This window comes from Telopea speciosissima, chromosome 10, assembly GCF_018873765.1.
Source record: "Telopea speciosissima isolate NSW1024214 ecotype Mountain lineage chromosome 10, Tspe_v1, whole genome shotgun sequence".
In the NCBI taxonomy this organism is placed as follows: domain Eukaryota; kingdom Viridiplantae; phylum Streptophyta; class Magnoliopsida; order Proteales; family Proteaceae; genus Telopea; species Telopea speciosissima.
This window is the reverse complement of record NC_057925.1, coordinates 51,221,172-51,234,686: the sequence shown is the minus strand read 5'-3', so window position 1 is coordinate 51,234,686 and position 13,515 is coordinate 51,221,172. Positions and strand designations below refer to the sequence as shown.

The 13,515-nt window shown below is 38.7% G+C and overlaps 1 non-coding gene and 1 pseudogene across 1 annotated transcript; both read left to right on the top strand.

Annotated features, from left to right (window-relative positions):
• Positions 1–11,198: 11,198 nt before the first annotated feature.
• On the top strand, positions 11,199–11,313 carry LOC122644432. Its single transcript, XR_006330361.1, has one exon. It is a non-coding gene; the product is annotated as a U6atac minor spliceosomal RNA (small nuclear RNA).
• A 423-nt stretch (positions 11,314–11,736) lies between these two features.
• LOC122644363 lies at positions 11,737–11,916 on the top strand (annotated as a pseudogene).
• The last annotated feature ends 1,599 nt before the right edge of the window (positions 11,917–13,515 follow it).

Below are 13,515 nucleotides of genomic sequence, written 5' to 3'. Positions count from 1 at the left end.
TAGCAGGTATTGGAGGGGTGTGTCGATCTACAAATTCTTCTTTCATATGCGGATTCTCTCAAGGGATTGGTAGGAATTATGCCTTGGTCGCTGAGGCTTTAGCAGTTCTCACAGCATTGCGGTTAGCTAACCAGTTGGGCATCTCCTCACTCATTGTGGAAAGTGATAACCTTCTAGTGATTAATATTCTTCAAAATCAAGCAGAAGAAATTCCTTGGAGGATTTACCCTATCATTTAGGACTGTAGAGTTCTTGCCATGAACTTTACACACATCATATTCGATCACACTCTTCGTCAAGCTAACTCTGTTGCGGATTCGCTGGCCACCCTTGGTGCCTCCTCACAGCTTAATCGTGTTTGGATTGATCCCCCTCCCTGACTGTATTCCCCTCCCCCTGTACTTGGACTCTTCTGGAACATTGTTCCAGCTCTAATAAAGTCTTTCTATCAAAAACAAAAAAAAAAACCACATCTTTCAAATCAATACATGATTAAATTTTTCCATGATATATGAACATTCTAAACCCAACATTATGAGAAAAGTTAAATATTTAAAATGAAGAAAGGTAGGGTAAACTTGGAGGATATGGGTTTTGGATCAAAGATCCATACTAATTGTCACAACCTTGTCAACGTAATTAACAAGTGTTTCAATCAGCTGTAAGAAAATAATATAGAATGATTTAATGCAAAAAAATAAAATCGAACCCGATCTCAATCAACACATGATTAGAATATTCACACCAGAGACTCACCTGACCCATATTTAGGGGTGTCAATACCCAACCCGAACCGATAAAACCAGCCCGAACGAGCCCGGACCACATCGGACCGAGCTCTTATTGGTTCGGGTTCGGTTTGTGGATCCAGAGAGCAATCGGTTTGGTTTGGTTTGGGCTAGCCCGACGGTGCACCGATGGCCCGAACCCAAACCGAACCGACCCAACCCGATAAATGAGTAAATCAATAAATGCCTAATGCCCCATTGCCCCCTAAATATCTTGTGATAGTGTCTCACTTCATCTCATATCCTTTGTTAGTGATTACCCAACCAGTTGTATCCATAGGCCATAGGACATAGGATGGAAAGATACATTGTATTTGAAATATTTTATGTAGTTAAAAGAGAAAGAGAAGAAAAATAAGCACTAACTGGACCTTACTAGTTATATAAAATCGGTATCAAACCGAATCCAAACCGATATCAACCCATTATCATAAACCGAAACCGACACGAAACCAAACCGCATCGAAACCGAACATTTCTTAATGGTTCGGTTTCGGTTTCTATAAAAGTCACACCGAAACCGAACCGACCCATTGACACCCCTACCCATATTCATGAGAAGACAACGATCCTCATTAGCGCATCAAAAAAACTCACCACTCCTATCATTCAATGCAAAATTATTGTCTGAATTTAGACTTAAGTGAGCGATACATAAAGAAACATAGAAAACAAACCATCTTCTGGGTTAGAGGATCAGCAGGCCTCCACCCCATAGAGGATGGTTCATCCACCATCCTAGGATTTTAGTATGTTCCATATCTGGCGGTTTAGACTTTAGATAAACATGTAATAACAATTTGTTGATGTCCCTAGACCACTGATACTTATCAAACGGTTGTGATCATTCAACCACTTCTTTTTCTTAACTTAAAACTTGACGTGTAAGAATCATCCGATCACACTAATTAGATTCTGATTCAGGATCAGGTTTTCTAAAATCAGGTTCTTGTGGATTCGTAATTTTGAAATCTAACTGTTTGGCTACCCTGATTCTGTGTCTTGATTCTTTCTGAAAGACTGTTTGGTTACCCTGAATCTGTGACTTGGATTTATCCTGAATCTATCTAAATAACTGTTTGGTTACCCTGTGTCTTGTAGTTAGATTCATCCTAAACCTACCATGTGTATAGTTGATCATATGAAAAGGATATTGGCCACATTATTAATTCTCAAGTAATAAAAAAAAAAGAGACAAATCTCCATCGATTAGACATACAAAAGTTTTATAAAGAATACGAATCGAAAATGTCTCATTCAAATTTTTGCATCTTCAAAACTAGAGAAGCAACAAAATTCATTCAAACTATCAACAAAAAAAGAAAAAAAAAAAAAAAAAAAAACACAGAGAAACAGACATTGTATGATGCTCATGATTGTTTTTTATAAACAATTGAATAAAAAGAGTCTTGATGGATTCGAACCACCATCCCTTTGGAACATACTTGAGACATCATCATGTTCCAAGTGCTCAACCAATTTGAGCTAAAGACCCAACAAGTAAAGTTTGAAATTTATAAGTAACCATGAGATCATGCCACAAACCATGCTTCAATGATAATACCCAATGGCGGCCATGCCACAACCCTTCCTAATGTTCTCACATGTATTGAACAAAAGAAGAAAAAAATTATTGAAGAGGAAGATCAAAATCGTTTCTTCATTAGATAACAAGACACTGATGAGCAACAAGTACACCATCCAAAACTCAGCTAATCTAACCCTATCCAGCACCTTATCTAGTGTCAGATTTTCATTAAATCATAAGCACAATGTGTATGTGAAGTGTTCCACTACAACATTCTTTTCTACTCAGGTTCATCTTGTATCGCTTATCTACTTAGCAAAAGAACAACAAAAGAAAACAACAAGCGCATACCGGATTCTTGATTTAAAAAGGCACATGACGCAAGGAGAAATCAATTCAAGGGAGGAGAAGAGAGGAAGACAGAGAGAGTATAGTGGCACCACACCACATCCACTGAAGTCTAATAAAACTCAAAATTCATTCATTTCCAATCCAAATCAATCCCTACTTGGTGCAATGCTTACATATATAAAGAAAAGAGAAACTAAAGTACACAAAAACAGTATCAGCTTCAATTCCCTATCTGTCTATGTGCCAAGAGAAAAAAAGGGGCGACATTGGGGAGTAAAAAGAGGATATTCAGGAGCTTTAACACTTGGAGGTAGTGGCAAGAAATTCAGCACCATATGAAGCAGGAAGAATGGAATTCGTTTCACGTTAGATCCTTCTCACCCCAACCCTCCTTCCTAAAACATATTTATGGGAAGATTCCAAGGAAGAATTACTTACTGTAAATACTTTTCTAGAAAAGAAAACCCCAAATTACAAGTTCAACTCAAATGCATGAAATTATGATGCTCAAGTGTGAAGGCAATTTATTGGAATTCCCATCTAACCCTGTTATTACAACTCTCTTGTACCAGGTTAAATATAGTAGGGTAAATGGAGCCATCTGGGCTGGTTTCTTTCTGCAACTGTGTGTGATAAAACCAGTCATGTGTGATGCAGTGAGGTTTCTCAATCTATTACTTCTTTGATAGAAGGGACTTGAGGAACATATAATATGTACCAATGTAGTGTACAGGCCCCTAAAATAGTCCAAGTTAGTTATTTTCATGAACAAGACTACTGTAGTCCTCAATGACAATCCATAATTATGTGAACACTATACAAAGAAATGATTAGGTGGGCCATGGATCCTTGCGGCCAATTGGATCAAAAAAATATTTTGAATAAGGTATTCTAATCCAAGAATGAATCCAAAAAGAAATATATAATTTTGCTCTTACTGTGTTGAGGAGATGCCTTAAAGTGAATCCTTCTCCCTTGCTGTTTCATTCTTTATAGGAAGAAGATCAGTCAAAGCTTCTATTTCCTTTTCATGTTCACCTCATCACCTTTTACATCCTAGGGTTCTCTAATAACCTTATGGACATAACTCTCTCTCTCTCTCTCTCTCTCTCTCTCTCTCAACTATAAGAAAGAACTCAGTCAAAGAAAAAGAAAGTTGACCAGTCAAAGCTTCTATTGGTGGAAGAAGGATTCCCCACCAATATTTGGGCACTTTCACAGTTCACACTTCTCTCCTCTAGCTCCTCTAAACCCATCATTCCCTTCTTATATAAATACCAAATCACACTACATGTATCTCCATAAACCCATTCCTCTCTTCCTAAACCAACCAAACATCTCTCTCTCTTTGTAGTTTGAAACTAATTGGCTGACCTGAGAAAGGTGACTAAGCTAGTGAAATCAATAAGGCCACTGCCAAACCTTCCATGGCCACCCAAGAAACCATCCCTACAGGACAAGCCTGTGTTACTGCTTTTGTCTGTAGAAATCAGCTTTAAGCACATTGAGTTGCTCTTTGTATAATTGTATGGCAACAAATCTGAGGTAGCTCTTTCCCATCTCTCCATTAAATTCAATGACCAAGTTCCCAAGTTGGGTGAAGTTAATTTGATATTTTATTTTTGAGGTTTATTCCATAAGAAATGTTTTGAGTGGCTTTGCACAATTTGGATCCTCTACTGCCGAGCTGCCCGGCAGGACCCTACTGCCAAAACACAGCAAGATGGTAAATGATCGCCTTGCCCCCACTCAGGCAACAACAACAAACAAGAAACTCAGCCTTCTCCCAACTTAATGGGGTCGGCTACATAGATCCAACAAAATACAGTAGGGAAAACTAGGGGGGTGGAGAGATAGGAAAAGAGGAATGAAGCACCATGAAGATGGAAAATAACAGCAAAAATGGAAGGATTAATCGTCTGTAAAATAAAATTCCAACCATGCTCCATTTATCAACAATCATACCATGTTCCACAAGGAGGCTGAATAAGATAGCTCAAGAAGGCTGTAGAAATAAAAATTAGAATGTCCTCAAAAAATTCTCCAAAACCCCAGAAAAGGAAAAGGAGGATGCCTTTTCCGTGGCCCTTCTCTTGTAAATATTTTTCTCTCCCATTTTCTTTATGGATTTTTCTTCTTTCTTTTGTTCCAGACAAAAAAGGGGAGGTGTTCCCGTGGATGAATTCATCCATCTGAGATACACCCATTCTATGGTGATTCTTGATAGTCAACCATTCTGCACCATGAAGAATACTGAAATGGCTGTGGCAATGTATAAGAAATCTACTCCAATAAAATTAAAATAAATGAAAAATAAAAAAGGAGGCTTAAATACACAGAATTCGCAGTAGAAAGCAGACATTGTGTTTGCGGATCAGAAACTGAGGTACTGACGGTGAGACACCAGCAAGGTTTCCAGCCAGTCTAAAATACAGACCCTTCCAAACTTCTCCTCCACCACGAGCTGCCTGAAATGAAAAAGCAACAAATGAACAGTCAACTATAATGTTATGAGAGAAAAATAAAAATCAGAACAGAATAGCGAGAAAAGAGAACAAGAACTGACCATAGCAAGTGCAGCTCATCCACAATCATATCAGACAAGAGCCATATAATATTGGTAAGTCAAAGCATGATTTAATTATTTCTGGTAAAAATCCAATATAACTTGGTATTGTCATCACCCAAAACAGAAGAAAAGTGAGAGATGTGATATGCTCAAAATCATCACAAATACCAGGAAGATAAATACATGCAACTTAGCGAGCTCATCCACAAACTCCCATGGAAATATATAAAACCTAGTTGTGGGTCGCTGTCCAAGTTTCATATAAGTTAGACCAAGTTAGAGCAAACACTCTCGCAACCATGAGGTAGTTCCTTACCTTCTATTTTTCTAAAGATAGAAAGCATATAAATATCAAACTGAAATGCAATTTGTATAAACCAAGATACAAGAAGATGTGACACATCGGTGCATAGGTTGGAGTGTGCATATCACTACCAAGAATTAAATGAAAGTAAAAAAATTTACATTAAGAATGAAAGCAAGAAATGTCACTAACACAAACGAATTGAGTCACAAAAATTACTTGCTTATCTTCTGTGAAGCCTCCAACATATACCCACTTTGCATTGTTTTAAAAAAAAAACATGAATATAGAGAAAGACCAAACAATCAATTTTTAAAAAAAAATGAAACATAAAAAACCTCAATGAGTATACTATGAATTTAAACCACCATATCTTGGGGCATTCCCAATTGCTCTACCGGTTTGAGCTAAAGACTCACATACAAGAAAACGATACAAGTATAGTTCACCCAAATGGTTTAAGTTGTTAAAATCTCGAAGACAACATAGTCGGTGGGTGAAGTTTTAGGGCTAACAAATCAGTTTTTCCAGAGTTATGTCAATGTTTCAGGAAAGTAACATAAAACAGAGTATCTGCAAGGTCAGAAAAACTGAAGTAATGCTAACTTGATCAATGGGTAATATAAAAGGGACTTGCAGGATTGAACAACAGCAAGAGCCTATGAGCATAGTAGACACAATGTAGTTCAGACCTAGATCCCCTATACACACTCACCCCCACCCCATGCTCCCCCACACACACTCACCCACCCCTTGCTGCCCCTACACACTCACACTCACACTCACCCCCACCCCATGCTGCCCCTATACACACACACACTCACTCTGGCGCAGTACTGGTTCCACTGTTCCTTCGATTCAAGGCTGAAACCAGAATTTACAGAAAAAAATTTTCTAATTCATGAAACAAAAGGATGATACAGAGAGAGAGAAGAGAATAAGAAAATCACCTTAACCAACTGCCTTGCCTGACCCGGTCTTCACTGTCCACCTTAATCCACCTGGAAGAAAAACACAACAAAAATTTTAATCAATAACTAGAAAACCTAAATCGGACAGAGAAGCATAAATTTTTTTTTAAAAAAAAATATACATCGGTGGTCTGAGCTAAGAGAAGAGCGAGAGAGAGTGTGAGACACAGCAGAGAGCACGAGAGAACGAGACAGAGAGAGAGCAGAGAGAACGAGAGAGAGAGAGAGCACGAGAAAGAGAGAGAGAGATATAGCAGAGAGACCGAGAGAGAGAGAGAGAAAGATAGCAGAGAGCAGCAAGTAGAGAGCACAGAGCAGAGAACAGTTGGTACCTGGAGGTTGAAGGCGACGGCAAGTAGAGAGCAGAGAGCAGCGATTGAGTTTCTGGAGGTTGAAGGCTACGGCGTGAAAGAGAGAGAGAGAGAGAGAGAGAGAGAGAGAGCGAGAGCTAAACAGAGAACGAGGGAGAGAGAGAACTAAAGAGAGAACGAGAGAGAGAGAGAGAGAGAGCATAGAGCAGAGAGCAGAGAGAGCAGATACCTTCGATCGGTAGATTTCACGGCAATGCAACGATCGGTGGTGAGCTTCATTGCCCTTTCCCCTCTCCTTCTAGGTCGAGTTCCGTTCGCGAGATCGTGAATTTAGAATTAGGTTTCAAGAATCACCAAAAACTCTCCTATTTATATCAGGTGCGAACCAAACACTTCCTTAACTGAGACAATAATGGTAGAGAAGAGTTTGTTTGGGCTTCGGTCGAGAGGAAGGCTCCAAGTAAGGGTGGCAATTGGGTTTTCTTTTTTTTTAATTATTTTTTTGACCCGAATATTCACTGGACCTGGGCGAGCCCCTACAAATTTTGTTAGAAAATAACACAAAAATTGATTACACAGGAAACATAACCCGCTTGACCCCAAACCCATAAAAAGAACAATATAATTTTCTCGTACAAGACACCCCGGAAAACTCATACACAAGACCAAAAATCAAGAATTACTTTCTAAACCCTGGCAAGCCAACTTTATCCTCACGAATAATGCGTTGAAAGCCTGTCGATAAATTATGCTCAGAAAAATAAGTTTTATTATTGGTCTCTGCACAGGCCAAGTTTGCTAACCAGTCTGCAGTCCGATTACTCTCTGTACGAAAAAGATATAACTACTCTTAAAGAATCGCAAAGGGAGATGATCTCTTGAAACCAATACCAGCAACTCCACAGACTGCATTTTTTCTAGACAATAAAATTCACAATCATGGTGAGTCAGAATTAATATAAAAATCCGAAACACCCAATTCCTCAAACAACCAAAGGCCATTCCTTAGGGCTTTAAGCTCGCCCAAAGAGTTGGTGCAAACACCATTAAAATTTGAGAATGTTCCTAGCACCCTACCTTCACTGTCTCTAACCATTCCACCTCCTCCACCCAAACCAGGATTTCCTTTGCAAGCACCATCAACGTTTAATTTCACCGAATTAAAAGGCGGACACCAATAAATAAGGCGGGAAGGCATCACATTTGGCCTGGGTTGATTAATGTTAAAAATCTGCAAAATCATAGTCTCTCTCATCGAGGGCCTTACTTGAAGCATGGAAGGATAAGGAATTTCGCGAACCCAACCTTTAATTTTCTCAATAATAGTTGATGCTGGTCATCGAATTTCTCCATTCGGTTTGGTTTCGGTCATTCGGTTCGGTTCCATGCTTTGATGGTGTAATCCAAAATCGAATCGAGAACTGAGTCGGTTTTGGAAGTGGAAACCAAATCCGAACCTGCTCGATTTGATTTGGTTACGGTTCTAATTCGATTTTTCAATATTGTTTTAATTCGGTTCTAACACGGTTCCACTCTGCTAAGTAGTCAATTGTTGTTGCCTTGCTGTTTTCTCAAGAAACTCCATTTATATAAATAAAATGCTCACAAAATCTTGAAAGAACCTGAAATATTAATAAATAACTAGGAATCCCAAATGAGTTCTCCACTTTTAGATCTTTTCTTTTAGTTTACCCATCAATAAAGTCAAAGAAACACATCAAAATTTTAGTTCCAAAATGAGAGACAACACCATAAATTTTTTTTAAAAAAAGATATAGGGTTTTTTTTTTTGGGGGTGAGAAAAAATATAGTGTTTTAGATTTAAATGTGGTATTCGATTCGGTTTCGATTCAAATTGATGGTTTTGAACTGAAACTGAAATCGAATCGAACCGAATTAAATACTCATATACCAAACCCAAATCCAAACCGAATTTATTCGGTTCGATTAATTCAACTTGGTTTTCAGGTTCAATATTCGATTTCGATTTGGTTTTGACACCCTTGGCTCCAAGAGATGTTTGATCTTGTCAACAACAAGAAAAAAAGCATCTATTAGAGCCTTCAACTCTACCCTGAGGTCTATCAGATCGTATCGGGTTGAATCCAGTTCCACCTGATTGATAAACATCAAAAGCGTGATTGCAGGCTCAATCGAGCTGCTTACCAAGATGGCGGATCAATCTGATGTGTTAATATTCTGCATTTATTTCTTTGATAATATTACATTACCCATTTTAATTTGTTCTTTAAACACAGAATCAGGGATGGAATTGGTTATATTTGGATCCAAATCAGCCCGAATCGTGTTCAAGAATCCTAGAATCAATCCTCAAATTTAAAAATAGGGAATTTCTAGGGTTTTTGACTGTGAATCGGCTTTATTGATTAGTGGAAATTGAAATCAACCATGGCCGATTCCAATCCAAATCGGCTGATTCCTATTCCGATTTCTTAAAACATTGCGATTGGATGATCGTCGTTATCTTCCCAGGGTACGAGAAGATCCTAGTTTCAAAACTTAAGTATTAACTATTCTATCATTGTACTTAGGGGTGCAAGTTTGGCCTGATGAACCCAAAGCCCACATGGTAGGAGAATGGTTGAGCTTTTAACCCCATAGGGTGGGTTAGGGTTCAAATTCTTAGAGCCAGGCTTGGACCTAAGTGACGTGGGGTGTCTAGCTTTATTTATAAGCATCACATTGTCTATTTATTCTCTTGAGTTTTCAATGTGAAACAAAATGGTCCTGGGGAAGAGAGAGGACTAAGGGAATGCACTCATTTTTTGTCTCAATTTTGAAATTTAAGAAAAACATTAGAGATTGGGGGAGTCCGATAGTGAACATTTTCCTTTTTTTTTTTAAGGTAGTAAATATTTTCAAATTTTGTTATTAATATCGAGGTGATAGCTTAGTTTTCAAGGATGAACAATTAACAATTAAGAAGTCATCAGTTCAAGTCTCCTCTCATTTGGCCATACTGCATACCTATAAAAAAAAATTTGGTTAGTATTGAGCTAATCAAATGGTCTAATGATAAACAAAACCAAGCCCAACCTATCTTGAGTCCGTTAAGAATCAGGCCCGGACTAAAATATCTCAAACCGACCTAGAATCGGACCAGGCTTGGATTGAGCTCTGGGAATGAAAAACTTAGCCCAACCCAGCCCTGTTGCACCTTTAATTATACCCATCAATTCTTTAATGAACAAATAATTCTTTTTTTTTTTTTTTGGTTGAAAAATAACTCAGTTATAATAGCTAGAGGATGAAGGAGTGGAACTCGGACTTGGATCCTGTCAATCTGGGCAGCGTGCAGCACCTGTGCAGCGCCTGGGATTGACAAGGGCGCTTTGACCGCCTTACCCCTGCCCAACGTCCTGCCCGAGCAAGGGTAAGGCGGTCAAAGCGCCCTGTCAATCCCAGGCGCTGCACATTGCTGCACGCTGCCCGGATTGACAAGAGCTTTGTCCGTGGAACTCCTATTACTTAAAACTGTAAAAATGTATAGATTGAAGTACTAGAGCCATTAAAAAACAAAAATAACCCACCTCAGAGATGAGACTTAGACGATCTGATCCCAATACTTAGACACCTTAACACACACCTACCTATGAGGGGTTGCCCAAACCAAACCATCAAACATCCATCATGGTTCCTCCTCGAGAACCATCATGTTTTAGTGGGACAAAATTATATCATACAAAACTCTTAACCAGTTGCTTCAAGAAACCATCAAGTGGATCTTCCAGTGGAGTAGCTTGCACAGAGGAACAGAATAAGCAAGGGAGAGCCAATCTTCTCCGACGAAGGAATCTCCAATGGCTAAGTTAGATCTCTTTAGCAGCAGATAGAATACTAGAATTCAAGATAATAAATGTCATCTATACCTGAGTATATATAATGTGGATTGTAAATCGAGGCGATGGTGGAGATTCCCATATCTTGAGTTTTCTATTCAGGGTAGGAGGTCTCATTGCAAAGTCTTCCTAGGAAAGTGCTTCCCTAGTTAGTAGGAGTCGTGAGTTTTCATATCACCGCTCTACGGTGGGGATATGGCTTCCTTGTAGGACTACAGAGTTAATTGATTGTGATATATCATGATTAGGATAGACAATCTCCCACATGGTGGAGGATATCTTTTAGTAACTGACTCTCTTGTTCCGGGTCGGTCAATTATTGTGCGAGCTTGACCCATCAGAATTTTTATGACAATCACGACGTAGTGCATTACCATTAAGTGGCTATTTTATGTATATCACAACCAAACAGTCCCCAAAGGCCCAAAACCATTGGTAGATCCATATTTAGTCCCACATCGGTTTCTAAAGGAAGAAAAATTTTCTTTTTATACCATCTTAGCCAAAATAACGAGGGTATTCGTTGAGAGGAGAAACGGTTGGCATCTCCGCTGACAGGGATGAGAACAGTCTTCGGGCGTACATCCGGTTAAGGCTACCCACTTCGGTGGATCGTCACCCAAAATTTTTTCCCCCTTTTTCTCTCCTATTTCTTCTTCTGCTTGTTTTGATTATTTCTATACCACCAGTAATGGTTTTAGCACTTGTGACAAAGTGTTTTTTCTTGCCAGATCTGGAGAACAGTTCTCTGTCTTGTACCATCCTTCCCATTCAAGAAGAAAAAGTGAAAGATAGGAGAAGAGCCAAAGTGTTTCTATATAATTTGAAGTTTCTGCTATTCTCTCTCTGTAGTCTGTACCCTCCTCAGTTCTTTAATGAACTAGAAATAAAAAATGTCACATGGAAGAGAGTGAACAACTAAAAAATTGGTTAAAGATTCCCTCTTTTATTATAGTATGGGAAGGAGGTGGGTTTTAACGTCCCACATCAGGGAGAAAGTAGAAGAGAGAAAAGGAAACAATAATATAAATAGGGAAAGCAATGAGATTAAAACATACTTACCTAGACAGGGCTTATGGATGATCAAGAAGGGAATTTTGTCCTCAAGAAGGCTCATTGCCTAGGTTGGTGACTTCCGTTGCACTTGAGAAGGGTGCCCGCCTAACATCTCCCCAAGTAGGAAAGTGTACGTCATAATTGTGGCAGCTGGGATACGCGTTCGCGTAGCCCCTACCAAATTTTCTGGTTAAAAATCTTGAACATAGTCGGAATAGAGAACTGCGTCAGTAGGAGTCTTTTGCCTAATCTGATGTACTTGAGTAGCAATGGCCTGGTTGGGAGTTGTTACCTTAATATTCAGCCCGGGCTAGCCGAGATGTCAGAACTAAGGCCACTGTTTATGTGAGCCAGTGGAGGTGTGAAAAACAGTAGGAGAAAGAGACCAGAGTTACACTTGTTGTTATTATTCCTTTATATAGAGTACGTGTCGGTTTAAGTTTGGCTGGACAAATAATTAGCTGTCACAGCCGACTTTGGATAACGTCGATCGTGCTGGGCTGTCAAAGGAAAGAGCTGGAGAATACAGCGTAGCTAGTTTATTAATGAGGGATGGCCCTCTCGATAGTATGTTGTCAGTAGGATTAAAGGATACATCGATAGTATGTTGTCAGTAGGATTAAAGGATACATCGACGCCTGTACAAGCGTATTTTCGTATATATCAGGAGTATACCAGAATGGCTGGGTGAGTGGGTGAGAATTGAGATAGCTACATAAATCTAATGGAACTTTCTTTGGGTAACAATTTGATTCAAGGTCAATTCCTCTGCTTCATGAGATCCCTTCTTGTTATTTGGAGTGGTTATAGGATTGGAAAATATGTTGGATCGGGCGATCCGATCCAACGCTGAAGTAAAGGCACCGCTTGATAACCTTATTAGGTGTTTCTGTTCTGGAATTATGCTAAGAAACATCAAAATAAAATTTTCTTTTTCAACACAGTGTTTTTCATTTTCTTTGTTAAGAAACCGTTTTTTACCAGCTTGATAAACCTGTTTTTGGGATTTTCCCCCTATTTTTTGTATTTTTTCAATATTTTTAATGTTTTTTAATTTTTGTTTATGTTATTCTGACTGATACTGACCAATACCATTCTGATCCATTATCATAACACCTACCGATACATGAGCTGATCCATAAAAAAAACGAATTTTGGGTGTTTTTTTATCCATCCAGACCGATTTGTACTGATCCAGAAAGGTATCACCCATGACCGATCCAGAGTCCAATCCCTGGATTTTGAACCTTGGCTCCAAGTGGTTTCCTCCATTCCCAGATCAATAATCTCAACATAAGTTCTTTTCAACTAGGTTCGCTGATTGGCTTGAAACTCAAAAGGAAATCTTATCTGTATATTTCAAATGCAAGCAATTCAGGCCTTATACCCAACTGGTTTTGGGATCTTTCTTCTAATCTCTCTCTATTGAATGCATCTTTCAATAAGTTACAAGGCTAACAACCAAACCCTTTTCCAATTGAATCCTTCGCAGACATAGGCTGCGTTTGCTATGTATTCTTGGAATGCATTCCAGATCGTTTTTCTATTCTCAAATGAAAAAAAAAAAAAATTTGTTTTTATTATCTAAGAATACAAAATCGACCTAGAATTCATTCCAATAATGCATATACCAAACACAATCATAGATTTCAGATCCAACCTCTTGAAAGGACCCATTCCTCTTCCACTGGTCATTATTGGATCTCTCAAAGAATCGATTTTTCTGGTCCTATCCCGTTGAGCATAGATGACGTGCTACCAAATTTGGTGTTTCAAT